This window comes from Siniperca chuatsi, linkage group LG7 (genome assembly GCF_020085105.1).
Source record: "Siniperca chuatsi isolate FFG_IHB_CAS linkage group LG7, ASM2008510v1, whole genome shotgun sequence".
NCBI lineage: Eukaryota > Metazoa > Chordata > Actinopteri > Centrarchiformes > Sinipercidae > Siniperca > Siniperca chuatsi.
In genome coordinates this window covers 10,405,201-10,418,901 of record NC_058048.1, presented here as the reverse complement: position 1 = coordinate 10,418,901, position 13,701 = coordinate 10,405,201, and positions in this window count along the sequence as shown.

The following is a 13,701-nucleotide window of genomic DNA, read 5'->3' as shown; positions in this document are numbered from 1 at the left end:
ATTAAAGTTAGGGTAGGTAAAACTAGCAAGAGACATCTAGATTTTGAAAGTAAGTCACTGAAAAAATCCCACCACTTCCCTTCAGGGCTCCCTCCAAAACACATTTTCATGTGCAATAAGTGCACGGGCAGAGTGCACGCAGGTAGGCAGGCAGACGTGCAGGTAGGCCAGCCAATCATTTTGTTCTGGCTAAAATTAAATGATTGGCTGGGCTTATTACAGGCCTGTAACAGCTGCAGATACCAAATTTAATTTTATTTTTTTTTAGAGCATTGATTTATTGATTGCTGTCGGGATGTAAAGAGAATTTTAACAAATATAACAAAAAATGCCCACCCTAGCTTTAAAGAAAACCAAAAAATAAATACAAAATAAATTGCATTAAATGTCAACATATACAGTGGAATGACATCACACCACCGATCCCTAATGTCCAAACCAACAATAAATTAAATTTCTATAGCCAGCACATTGCAGCCTGTGCATACAATTATACATATATAACCGTCTTCCTCAGTGTAGCCTTACTAGAATTAACCAGAAAAGAGGACAAAACTCAGACAATTAAAAACAATTAAACAGCCGACAATAAATAACAAGAGCTATGGACTCTGGGTGCAACAAGCCATATAAATTAAATAGCCCGGAACCTCTTATAGAACCAACAGTAGAATAAAACATCATCAAGGCAGACAACACAGAGATGTGTAAACAATATAAACTCCACAGCGGCTGCAGACACAAACACACATATTAAAGCAAAAGGAGAGACTGCAGTTCTTACACACTGCATAGCAGACACACACACACACACAAAATGCGACGTTGCTAGGCAACGCAGTGGTTGTTGACGTTGTCATCTGGAGAGTGAGTTACATCCATCAATGAGTGTGTTGCTGTACTCACCTTCTGTGAGTCTTGTGCACTACTAAGTCCTCCTTAATTTGCTCTAGGTTCAACTTAACTCGTTCATTCTCAAAGCATAATATAACCAGTCCACTCAAACATTTTGAGCTGAAAGAGCGTCTGCAGTCACATCAGGGATTATTGTCAAAAACAGCAGAAAGGCCTTGCACACCTCAATGATGGTAGAAGTTCCTCAGTGAATGTAGAAGTCACTGCTGGAGGACCCGCTGTGAGCATTTTAGCATTTTGCATCTTTTCCAGACCTAGCGTGCACCTGTTGTGGGTGTGTTTAATTTGGGACACTTATTCACCTTATTTTTGAATGCTGAACCAAACAGTTGGTCAAACTTTCGTTTTTGTGCCGCATTTCCTTTTGATTGTTTCCCTGACCTATCTAACGTTGGCTTAACTAGCTTATTTAATGATGCCATGGGAGCACTTCCTAAAATCAATAACAAATTGAAATGGCAGGTTGGTGCCACACCCTCAAACTATGAACTTTTATTTTGTTGCCTGCAAAGTAACGAAAACAAGCATACCCAATAACACGGTGCAGGAAGAGTAAAAGTCAGTTAAAGTGCGGTCTTCGTTTGATGAGCAGAACAATGGACTTCACATGACATCCACAACTTGGATTATTTTTAATGAAAAAAATGTTTTGATTATTTTGACCCTAAAAAAACTTTGTCCTTCACCCTCCGCGGGTGGTCTCATCCTTCGAGCTCGGGTCCTCTACCAGAGGCCTGGGAGCTTGAGGGTTCTGCGCAGTATCTTTGCTGTGCCCAGTACTGCACTCTTCTGGACCAAGATGTCTGGTGTTCTTCCAGGGATCTGCTGTAGCCACTCCTCCAGTTTGGGGGTCACTGCCCCGAGTGCTCCGATGACCACGGGCACCACTGTTGCCTTCACCTTCCAGGCCTTCTCCAGCTCTTCTCTGAGCCCTTGGTACTTCTCTAGTTTCTCATGTTCCTTTTTCCTGATGTTGCCATTGCTTGGTATCGCCACGTCAACCACAACGGCTTTCCTCTGCTGTTTGTCAACCACCACGATGTCAGGCTGGTTCGCCATTACCATTCTGTCAGTCTGGATCTGGAAGTCCCACAGGATCTTGGCTTGGTCATTCTCTACCACCTTTGGAGGTGTTTCCCACTTTGACCTCGGGGTTTCCAGTCCATACTCAGTGCAGATGTTCCTGTACACTATGCCAGCTACTTGGTTATGGCGCTCCATGTATGCTTTTCCTGCCAGCATCTTACACCCTGCAGTTATGTGCTGGATTGTCTCAGGGGCCTCTTTGCACAGCCTACACCTTGGGTCTTGTCTGGTGTGGTAGATCTGGGCCTCTATTGCTCTGGTGCTCAGGGCCTGCTCCTGTGCAGCCATGATGAGTGCCTCTGTGCTGTCCTTCAATCCAGCCCGCTCTAGCCATTGGTAGGACTTCTTGATATCAGCCACTTCAGTTATGTTCCGGTGGTACATCCCGTGTAGGGGTTTGTCCTCCCATAATGGTCCCATGATGGTCCTATATATATAAAAAAAAAAAAAAAACTTTTTCCTTCACCCTCCGTGGGTGGTCTCATCCTTCGAGCTCGGGTCCTCTACCAGAGGCCTGGGAGCTTGAGGGTTCTGCGCAGTATCTTTGCTGTGCCCAGTACTGCACTCTTCAGGACCGAGATGTCTGGTGTTCTTCCAGGGATCTGCTGTAGCCACTCCTCCAGTTTGGGGGTCACTGCCCCGAGTGCTCCGATGACCACGGGCACCACTGTTGCCTTCACCTTCCAGGCCTTCTCCAGCTCTTCTCTGAGCCCTTGGTACTTCTCTAGTTTCTCATGTTCCTTTTTCCTGATGTTGCCATTGCTTGGTATCGCCACGTCAACCACAACGGCTTTCCTCTGCTGTTTGTCAACCACCACGATGTCAGGCTGGTTCGCCATTACCATTCTGTCAGTCTGGATCTGGAAGTCCCACAGGATCTTGGCTTGGTCATTCTCTACCACCTTTGGAGGTGTTTCCCACTTTGACCTCGGGGTTTCCAGTCCATACTCAGTGCAGATGTTCCTGTACACTATGCCAGCTACTTGGTTATGGCGCTCCATGTATGCTTTTCCTGCCAGCATCTTACACCCTGCAGTTATGTGCTGGATTGTCTCAGGGGCCTCTTTGCACAGCCTACACCTTGGGTCTTGTCTGGTGTGGTAGATCTGGGCCTCTATTGCTCTGGTGATCAGGGCCTGCTCCTGTGCAGCCATGATGAGTGCCTCTGTGCTGTCCTTCAATCCAGCCCGCTCTAGCCATTGGTAGGACTTCTTGATATCAGCCACTTCAGTTATGTTCCGGTGGTACATCCCGTGTAGGGGTTTGTCCTCCCATAATGGTCCCATGATGGTCCTATATATATAAAAAAAAAAAAAACTTTTTCCTTCACCCTCCGTGGGTGGTCTCATCCTTCGAGCTCGGGTCCTCTACCAGAGGCCTGGGAGCTTGAGGGTTCTGCGCAGTATCTTCGCTGTTCCCAGTACTGCACTCTTCTGGACCGAGATGTCTGGTGTTCTTCCAGGGATCTGCTGTAGCCACTCCTCCAGTTTGGGGGTCACTGCCCCGAGTGCCCCGATGACCACGGGCACCACTGTTGCCTTCACCTTCCAGGCCTTCTCCAGCTCTTCTCTGAGCCCTTGGTACTTCTCTAGTTTCTCATGTTCCTTTTTCCTGATGTTGCCATTGCTTGGTATCGCCACGTCAACCACAACGGCTTTCCTCTGCTGTTTGTCAACCACCACGATGTCAGGCTGGTTCGCCATCACCATTCTGTCAGTCCAGATCTGGAAGTCCCACAGGATCTTGGCTCGGTCATTCTCTACCACCTTTGGAGGTGTTTTCCACTTTGACCTCGGGGTTTCCAGTCAAGCGGCTGGATAGCTCAATTGGTAAGTCACAGGACTTTCACACGGGGGACCCAGGGTTCGAATCCCCTCCGGGATGCATTGAGCGTCAGGTGTTGGGGAACCAGGGCATCGAGACGACATATATATGTATATATATATATAGGATCACTGCTATATATATTTGAACCCTTATGGACAAAAGGAATATAAATAAGGAATGGACAGATAATCAGACTTTATGACCGCTTCAAAGGTAACGTTTGGGTCACCACTTTTTTGTCATCTCTCTTGTTTACCATGCCAGTAAATCTGAATAAATTATACTTTGATGCTCATGGTTTCTGTAAAATTAACAAATGAATTGTGGAGAATCTAACCGATAACAATGTAACGTTAGCATGTCCATATTGACAAAAGTTTAAACAGCTGAACTGGTTTAAGCTGGTAACCCAGTGGGCTTTAAATGGTTTTATACATCCAAAGGACTATTATAAAAAACAGACCCAGCGTCTAATTGAGACCTGTGTTATTTGACCAAATGCATAGCCACACATGGCCAGTAAAAGGAATCTGTGTTTAATTGGGGCTCGGCTTTTAATTGAAGTTTTACGGTGCTAACAAAAGTTAGCATTAGCAAGCATAACCTTTCAAACTGCGGCTGCCAATCTCTTGACAAGATGTATAATTTGAACTATAGTACACATTTAGGTGTGAGTGTGTGTGGAGCAGGCCCTGATTTTACATTTCATTGTTTTCACAACTCTGAAATGAGACTTAACATATCCATGTTCCTGGTATTTGTGGTATTTGTCTAAATATATTTCTAAGAAAACAGCTTGATACATAAATCTGAATTACACAATAATGTTTTCTTCTTTAATTCTTTGTGAACAAACAATTTGTAAACCAATAGTTTTTTCCACAGTACACCACATTGCATTGAAAAAGTGCAGTTACTTGTATCTTGTGTCAGATGCATGAAACTGCAGTTTGGTACAGTGTATCTTTGCAGAGATATGATTGCATCTTGCATCAGCCCTCGAGATTGGAGGTTTTGTGTGCTTGAAACTGCTGTTTACTTACCAGTGAAATACAGCTTGTGACACATTCTCACATGTAATGAGCTTGGACACCGAACTGGGGTTTTATAGGAAACAAATTACAACCTAGCATGCAGCTGTCACTTTGCTTTAGTCAGGAGGGCCACCCACTAAATATCACCTAGCTCATTATTGTACCGAGCGTTATGGCTACTGCACATGAAAAAATAAATCTATAGAGGTATTTCTAAGAAGGACATGCTGTGATGTACCACATCACCAAAATCCTAGTTTGCATTCACCTTGCGTTTCAGGATGTATATGTTTTGATTTGGTACCTGAGACAGTGTGTTGTTTGTAGTATAACCTTAATTATATTCACTAATAATATATTAAACTGGTATAGGAAATGTCAGGCCTAATGCTATTCTCTTCTATAAAATGGTGAAAGTCAGTTTTACTGAATGTACACTCACAAGATAAGGTTAAACAAGGTATGTTTCGTACATGACATGCCCCATGGGCATAGTTGCCATTTGTGCATGACTGAACTGGTCTGCACCACGTAGGGTCAGCTGCTGTGCTGTAGGTGGATAACAGGGCTGTATTTAATGCTTCTAACACAAGTGTTCATTAAATAAGTTAAACAAGGATTTAAAGTGAATTAAAAGCAAAATGCTTTCCCGGTCCGCTCCAGTGGGTATATTCACTTGCACCGCAATCCACTCACAACACTGTGAGCACTTGCTCTTGTTTCATGGCAAACACAAGTTGTGGATTCTGACTCACATAACATTGACTGATTTGTGGCCCCACAAAATGAATTTGTTGGGCCGAGGCCAGCTGTGCAGCCTCTCTGTCTTCTCATTCTGTCACTCCCTCTCTCATTTTCCATCTACAGTCTTTCATAACCTTTATTTTCCCTTTCTGTGCTCACTGCTATGGTGCGTGTAATAGCCGAGGTTGACTCTACAGCCCTTCAACCTTAATAAAATCTCTGGGTAGTGCCACAGAATGTCCAGAAATGCATTTTCGACCACTTTGATTCTCCGACCGTCACTACAATGAGACAAAAGTCGCAGCTTCTTTTAAGCTGATGTGGGGTTCCTAAGAAGTATAAAACTGGGAAGATAGGGAATACATTGGGCTGTGGTCATGGCTTTAAAAATGAAACAATAAAAAAATTATGTGATCCGCGCTGGACTCACAGCCTACATGCGGTAGCCTTGACAACACAGTTAACTTCAGCGTTGAACACGTGTGGCGGAATGACCTCTGCGCTGCTGTACAGATAAGAAAACCCCATATGGCTGCCATAATTTAACCTGTCACATTCAAAACCAAAAATAACTCTCCGGATGAAGAACAGTTAAATCGTGTTATTTTATTCTGATTATTATTATTATTTTATTTTTTAACAGATGAATGGGTAGAATAGAGGAGCAACTCCACTGTTCTGCAACTGTGTTGGTCTAGAATGGCAGCTCACAAATAGGATATTTTTAGAGGATGATATTATCACAGTCATTCTCATGTCTTTGTCTCTCTTCAAAAGTTCCCCAGAAACAATATGATCAAGACAATCAAGAGATTATCTTATCTGATGATTTTTAAATTAGTTGATAACACTGTTCTGTGCGTCTGAGGCAAGCATCTGAAATGGGGGAAAGTGACTCTGCTTCTTCTCTTTTGGCAGGATGGAAAGGGATAGGTAAGGGTCAAAGAAAAAAAAAACCTGAATGGAAAGAGAGAAATGTTTTGTAGTTGAGTGAGAGAAGGAAATAATAGTCAAACAAAAGTGAGAAGACAAATGTTTGAGTAGAGAGTGAGAAAGCACACATGTGAGAGAGGATCACAGAGAGAAAGAGAGAGAGAGAGGGGGAGAGCTGCTTCTGCTGCTGCTCTCAGCGTGCGGTGCTTTTCATAGTGGAAGAGGAGGAGTTCACTTGTCTGCATTAGCACTGCAATGTCAGTGAGGACTAGTGTATATCACTGTATGAATGGATTTTTGCCTAAGAAACTATTTAAAAGCCCGGCTATGCAGTACATTAATTTGCCACTGGCTGAGTCAAATTAAAAGACGTGAGAAATGTCTTCTAAAAATAACACATATACAAATCTATGATACCCTTACTGTATGTCTCACTGTTGTACTTTCTTTTTCTCTGTAGCCAACTGCTGTGTCTATTGGTCTGTTGCCATGTGAGAGATAAAAGAGGTGCAAGAGCGTGACACCTTGCGATTTATCAGCACATGGGCATGGAGTTGGACAGTACATGGAGTTGAGCGAGGGGGCAGTGCGCTGATGCCCAGCCAGCACATGGTATGATTCGCAACAGCACAAGAGAGTACACATCATGCTCAAATATGAAAAAAAAAAGAAGAGGGAGGGAAAACAAGGATCAAGGCCAAGCTATTAAAAATAGCTGCCCCCTGGCATTTTTCTATACCTTCCAGCAGTTCTCCTCCTAATAATAGCAAATATACACACATAGCTCAGAGCCACTGCAAACAGAGTGGGGCGAAGCAGACCAGCATGCCTGGAGGATAGATGCGCTAGGTTATTGTAATGCTTTTGGAAGACAAGCTTCCTCCTCAGGACATACTGCTCACTTCACCCAGTCCCTTAGCCCTGTTTAATGAGCTCCAACAGACATAAATAAAGTACATTGAGAAGATGTGGAAGGCTTGCTTGTACATAGCAAATAAGAATCATTTCCAGACATGTCATAAAACACACATACAGTGAGAATTCAACTTGAAGAATTCAAAGCCCAGGCCAAGTAAGGATCACACTTAGCAGAAAACCTTTAGGAGGACAGCATTGGATGCTCGGGTTACTTAAATGTGTGAATGTCTAATACAATGACTCCAATTACGTCCATTTTTTAGGGTACCACTATAGCAGCAACGTCATGGTCAAGTAGACAAGGCCGTGAGGGAATAGTTCAACAAATGATGGATGGTTCCCTTCACAATGGTGTAATACTAAATAGGTCTTTTAAATTCAGTAAATACTTCCCTTACTTTGGATAAGCCCATGCAGGCCAGAACCATTGTAATTGCAGATCACTCTGGCACTGCTCAGGCTGAAACTCATTCCCAGAGATTTTACATATCTGGCCACTGTGGTGGAATATCCTCTGTCACTTGCTGTTTGTGATTGGTGAATACACAATGTGCGTTTTCCCCTGGCATGCCAAACAACCGGGGGGAAAAAAATCAGAACATTGCATGGACATGAGAGTTGTGCTTGAAGGAGCACACTTTTTTCATGGCCAAACCTGGGGGATGCTCGTTGAACTGAGAGTGGCTTTTGTGTGATTCAGCAAACAAATTACTCAAGATGTGACAGGGGGAAAAAAAGAAGTGGCGAGACCTCCTGTGCACATAAAGAATGGAGGAGCTCAGACAAATGGTGTGGTCTCCTGCACCACTTGAAGGGGGGCATCATTCAAGCACGGCAGATGAAATTCAGAAGGCAATGGAAAACAAATACAGCCAGTCGTCTGCAATATGATTTGTAATTTGCTGTTTGCCTTGGCAATGTAAAAGCGATACTGTTTCAAAATGAAACATCTGAAGGTGTAAATTGGATGCACAGTGTAACAGGGGGGCTGTTGTTAACAACATGTGGGTCACACTTTTCCCAACCAGTGCCTCCACAAAACTGTTTGAGGGCATCACTTGAAGCAAGATGGCATACATTTACAGGACAGTATGACATTAGTGTGTGCTTGTTACCGTGAGCAGGTGTGAACCAAACTGCATAATTAAGTGTAACTACATAATGAATTTTCTCAGTATGTTACTGTGAGATCATTCTCAGGGCTCACTGTAAAGCAACTTCTACTACTATCAGAGGATTGTTTTGGGGAGTTCTGGGCATTGTTAGCCGTAAAATGACAAAAACACATCTCACCTCCTGATGGAGTCAAACTGTTGATATTACAGTAGTTACAATGATTTCTGTCACGAAACGTAAGAAAAGTAAAAACATCATCATATTATTAAACACATCTTACTGACACCTAGCATCATCACAGCCGTATACCTGGTGTTCCAGTACGCACATAATTGCCCACATTTCCACACATATTGTCTGCATTTGTGATCACAAAGTTGGGCAAATAGATTTTTTATTTTACGTTTGTATGTTTTCACATACAAATAGAGCACCAATTAAATTTTTCTCCCCCTAAAATATCAATGATAATTCCTCTACAAAGACTGAACCGAGGCTTTTTAAACCCCAAATGGTTGTGTCATAATCCAGTAAATTCAGGAGCCTAACTGGATTTTTGAAAGGCCTAGAATAGTAGCAGAATATTAAATACTAGCTCTGTTAAATTCTGTAATGGAAAAGAGGTCAAGTGGAAAAGCCATCAACAACACGCACGCCTACTTTGGCCTTGAAAGTAATTTTTCGCATATCATTTACCCCCATGCCAAAATGTGGTCAGTCACCAGAGCCAAACACTAATGGTGAAGTTAAACTCCGGAACAAATATGAGAAGTAAGCCTTTCAACATCCAAATATAGACACTGAGGATTGTAACACGGAACCTAGAAACTAATTAAAGCCCGTCTGTGTGACGCACAGTGCCATGCAAGCAGCCAAGTCAACCACTTTCACTTCAATATGCTGAGAGTGAGGGTGTTCAGACACAGAGCGTCTTCAAGCGCTATCTGTCGCATTCCACATCACAATGGATCCGACCAAAGCCAGACACTACAACTCACTTTTGTCCATGTTCTTGAAATAACTGGCATCTAAGGAGGAAGTAAAGAGAAAAGACAGGAATAGGACCAACAAAGTACACCAAATCCCCGAGCTGTCCTTTTAAATATGCAAATCAAGTCTGGTTGGTGGAATTTATTGTGGCTCAGACACTGGGTAAAGGGGCTGGTGTTTACAAAAAAACACCTTGCGAGTCGTGACCCAAATTTGCCTCAAAAATAACTCCATGGAAGACCAGAAACCAACAGCGCAACATGGGGTTAGAAACCAAATCTCATTTACATCTCAGTCACGCTCTTGGATGCTGCCAGCATTATTTATTGATAACATTTTGAAACAAGAAAAATACACAAGTGTGGAAGAATTGCGGAATATTGTTTGTTAGTTAACACATTGTGCACTCTGATTCATGAGGCTATTATCAAAGCGATATCCATAAGGCATGAAAAGCTTTCTTTAAAAAACAATCAAAGACCATTTTATACTATAATTGAGAAGCCTGAAAAGTCTGCTCGAGGGACATTTGTAATAGACTACGTGTACATACAGTATTTTGATTTGTTGAGTTTCTAGCTTGACATTTAACCATCAAGCTGTTTCCTTGACATCTGAGTTACTGGGGGCATTTTCTCTTAATTAGAGACTGAACCTGGTTCAGAGCCTTCTTCTCCTTATGCATATTTCAGACACATCAGTGGTGGTGATAGCTCTGGGCACCCAGCGATTACCCCATCATTTCTTTTAATTGCACCTAATGCCATTTAACTGCTAATGGTTGTCATACTTGGAGAAAGCTGAAATCAAAGGTGTTTATGAGGGGGAACATCATTTTCCCCTTGATAAATACTTACCTGTGAGAAAATCCTGACAGGTGAGGAATTGGAGGTCTGTGTGCCATAATTGTGTGTGCACACTAATGAATGCAGAGCCTGAGACATTTCCCAATCTACTGTCTGTAATGAAAAGAAGAGGAGGCTTTCCCCTGTAGCACTGTCTTATAAGCCAAGTTAATATACACGCATGCCACCCCTGCGACTTGCAGATTTGATTTGCCATTAAATTATTCACTAATCTCTATCTACAAAAATGCCTCCTAAACAGGCTGCTGTATAGTTTGGCCTGATATGTTATTTGCATTTAAAGTGCTGGCAGTACTTCAAGGTGTGGGCGGGTGGAGGTGGGTCTGGCAGAGGTTTGTGCAGGATACAGGAGGTTCAGAGGGAACACAACAAGCTCAAATGTAGGCTAAGATAATGCTTGTCTTCTCTGATCATTTAGGATTGAGAGCATGCATAGTGCACTGTCTGTTTTAAACTGCTCATTGTGGGCTGCTGAATGTCAAGTTGAATTTTTCCATTCTCACGCTGACAACCCTCAAACAATTCAAAGCCAGGATGCATCATTCCTTCTGTTATAAGCAGAATGTTATGACATCTTGGATGACAAATAAAAAGCTGTGTAAACAGTTTCCTGAGAGCATATACTGTACTTTGTTTTCCATGCAGGTGAACGCCAATGCTCAAAACAACAAAACTAACAACAAAGCTACAAAACCCTGCCCCGCCAAACCCTGCAGGCGCAGTATCTGCAGCCTGTCATGAGACGAGCATTGAATTCACTGGTTTCTGGTACCTGAACGAATCGCTGAAAAGCGGCACTCACTGAGATGAACAGTATCTCCGACGTGCAGTACCAACAATGACACACTGAGCCAAGTTTGAGATTTCAGTATACGGGTCATGTGCCTATACTGAGAGCTGTCAGCACAGTACACTCGAGTGTGTACAAAAGCAACTGTGAGGAAGAGAGGTAAAAGGGAAACAACTGGTGAATTCAAGACTACAGAAGGGTTTGTCACAATATTAAAAAATAATGGGCCTATTTGATTTATTGATATTGATATTTCTCAAAATATTTCATTTGATCATTTATAATGGATGACTAAATGGGTGTGACATGTAGGAAATATATGAGCAAAAATTGCTGGTATGACATTCAGGTGCAATGAGTATCCTGACTTGTTAAACAAACCAGCAAATTCCCAAATGGCTTCTATCGTCAGTATTCAATATCACCACAGTGCTAATCAAGACGGGTTTCAAGTATACTGAAGCCATCTATAGGTGGTACAAAACCATTTTTCCCTGTAATGCACTGATCAGGCTCTCTGGCTTAACAATAGATTGAATGATCAAATATAAGATAATTGTGTGTTGTGTTTATTTGCTGTACACTAATATTCTGATGTTACTTTGATATGCAAGTATCCCGTGTAATATCGTGTGCATGTGAATGCCAACAGCCAGTAAAACTTCACATTCTGATTATAAATTCAAGCATGATAGCAAACTTGAAATATGCTGATATTATGCTAAGCATTTAAACCTCTTGCTGTTTACTCTAGTTTTTTTCCCTCAGTAATATTTTCTTCTAAGTATTTACAGAAACAACTGAGTTTGATATTTAAAGATATATAAATAGCTTCTTCAGAATATGACTTTGACTGGGGTTTATGAGCCAATGCATGAATTTAACTGCATTTACTGAACACTTCTTCCCTTCTTTTGGGAATCCTATGGGTCATACCTGTGGCTGATCACTTTCTGACCTGGGTCCTATGGCGATGGACCTCTGTCACTGCTCTGCTGTCTATTTTCTCTCTGCACCTCACTTTCCCCCCCTTTCTCCCCCAACAGTGTTCAACCTATCAAACTGTACCAACCCTTCCATGCTCAGTTTACACTCCACTGAGCTGATGTCATCATTCCTACATATCTTGCCAGGTAGAATTGGCCTCTTTTTCTCCTTCCTGTTGTTCAACTGCTAAAAATAAAGCTCCCTTTTGCGGAGCTGCCATGAGGCTCCAGTCTGGTCCTCTGCAGGGCTTAAAACTTCACTTCCTGACAAACAGACTCCACTAGCAAGAGTCAGAAGCAAACCTAGTTGTCTGATTGTTCGAGTGCGGACCTACAAACTTGTTTGTAGCGCTGTGTTGATCTCAATAGTGTACTTGTAAAAAATATATTTTAACCATAAAATCAAGCAAAATTATGACCCTTGTGAAAGGTACATCAGACAGATACTGTAAATATGCACATACATCCTATTTACTTCACTTTATCTTTAATTTATTAGTTAATTTGACAGGGACAGTGCTTATTGATCAACAGAAAAAATAAGAAAAACCTGTACAGTAAATGAACTAATGGTAATTTTTATATGTTGTCGTTGGCCAGATGTTAAACAGGCACCCTGAAAATAGAATAACATGACACATCTTGTCTAAAATTACATAATCATATACACAACATAATATGCACAAACATTGTACAGCATACATGCAATAAATAATGACACAGTGTATTAGAATCAGAATCAGAAATACTTTATTGATACTCTTTAACACATGGTGGTTAGCTTGGCATTAAAATTGATGACTTTGCTAGTATTCCACTGTGTATCGACATAGTTTAAATAAAATCATATAGGGTGGCAGCCATTATCAAATCAAAAGCTCACACAAGCTGATTGCACACTACCTGCCTAGTGTGATGTGGCGGAGAATCAAAATAAGAAAGTTGCTGGTGAAGAAAATTGACAATGTAGACCCATATTTTTCTCAGGATTTAGTGGACAAAACCAGGGATAGAACGGCAATGAACATTTGACATGAATTTGACAGGTGTTAAGTGCTGCTTTTTCTACTATATGTGCAATCAGACAACTGTTTGCCAATACATAATAATTTGATAAGTCCCGCCACACTTCCTAGCTAGCTGTGTTTCACTAGCATCTGCACTAACATGCAGAGTTTAATAGGTTCCTTCAATTCTTCAATTATTATAAATTGCAATATTAGTAGCAATCAAATGCTTAAAGGCAAAGCCTTTGATCCAGAGACAATTTAGGCCACCTTTGACTAAAGTCTACATCCCCCCACTCTTGCAAGTCTACCTAACACTTTGGTACATTATAAAAATCTGGGATAACATGTTTCAAGTCATTCGGCCTCAGGGACAGTCTTTGTTAGCTCTTGTGGAAAGTAGTTCATAACACACATAAGATTATTGCTGTGAGTGAAAACTCTGCAGGCCATGTTCCAGTCTCGTCTTTAATCCACAGTACATGTACT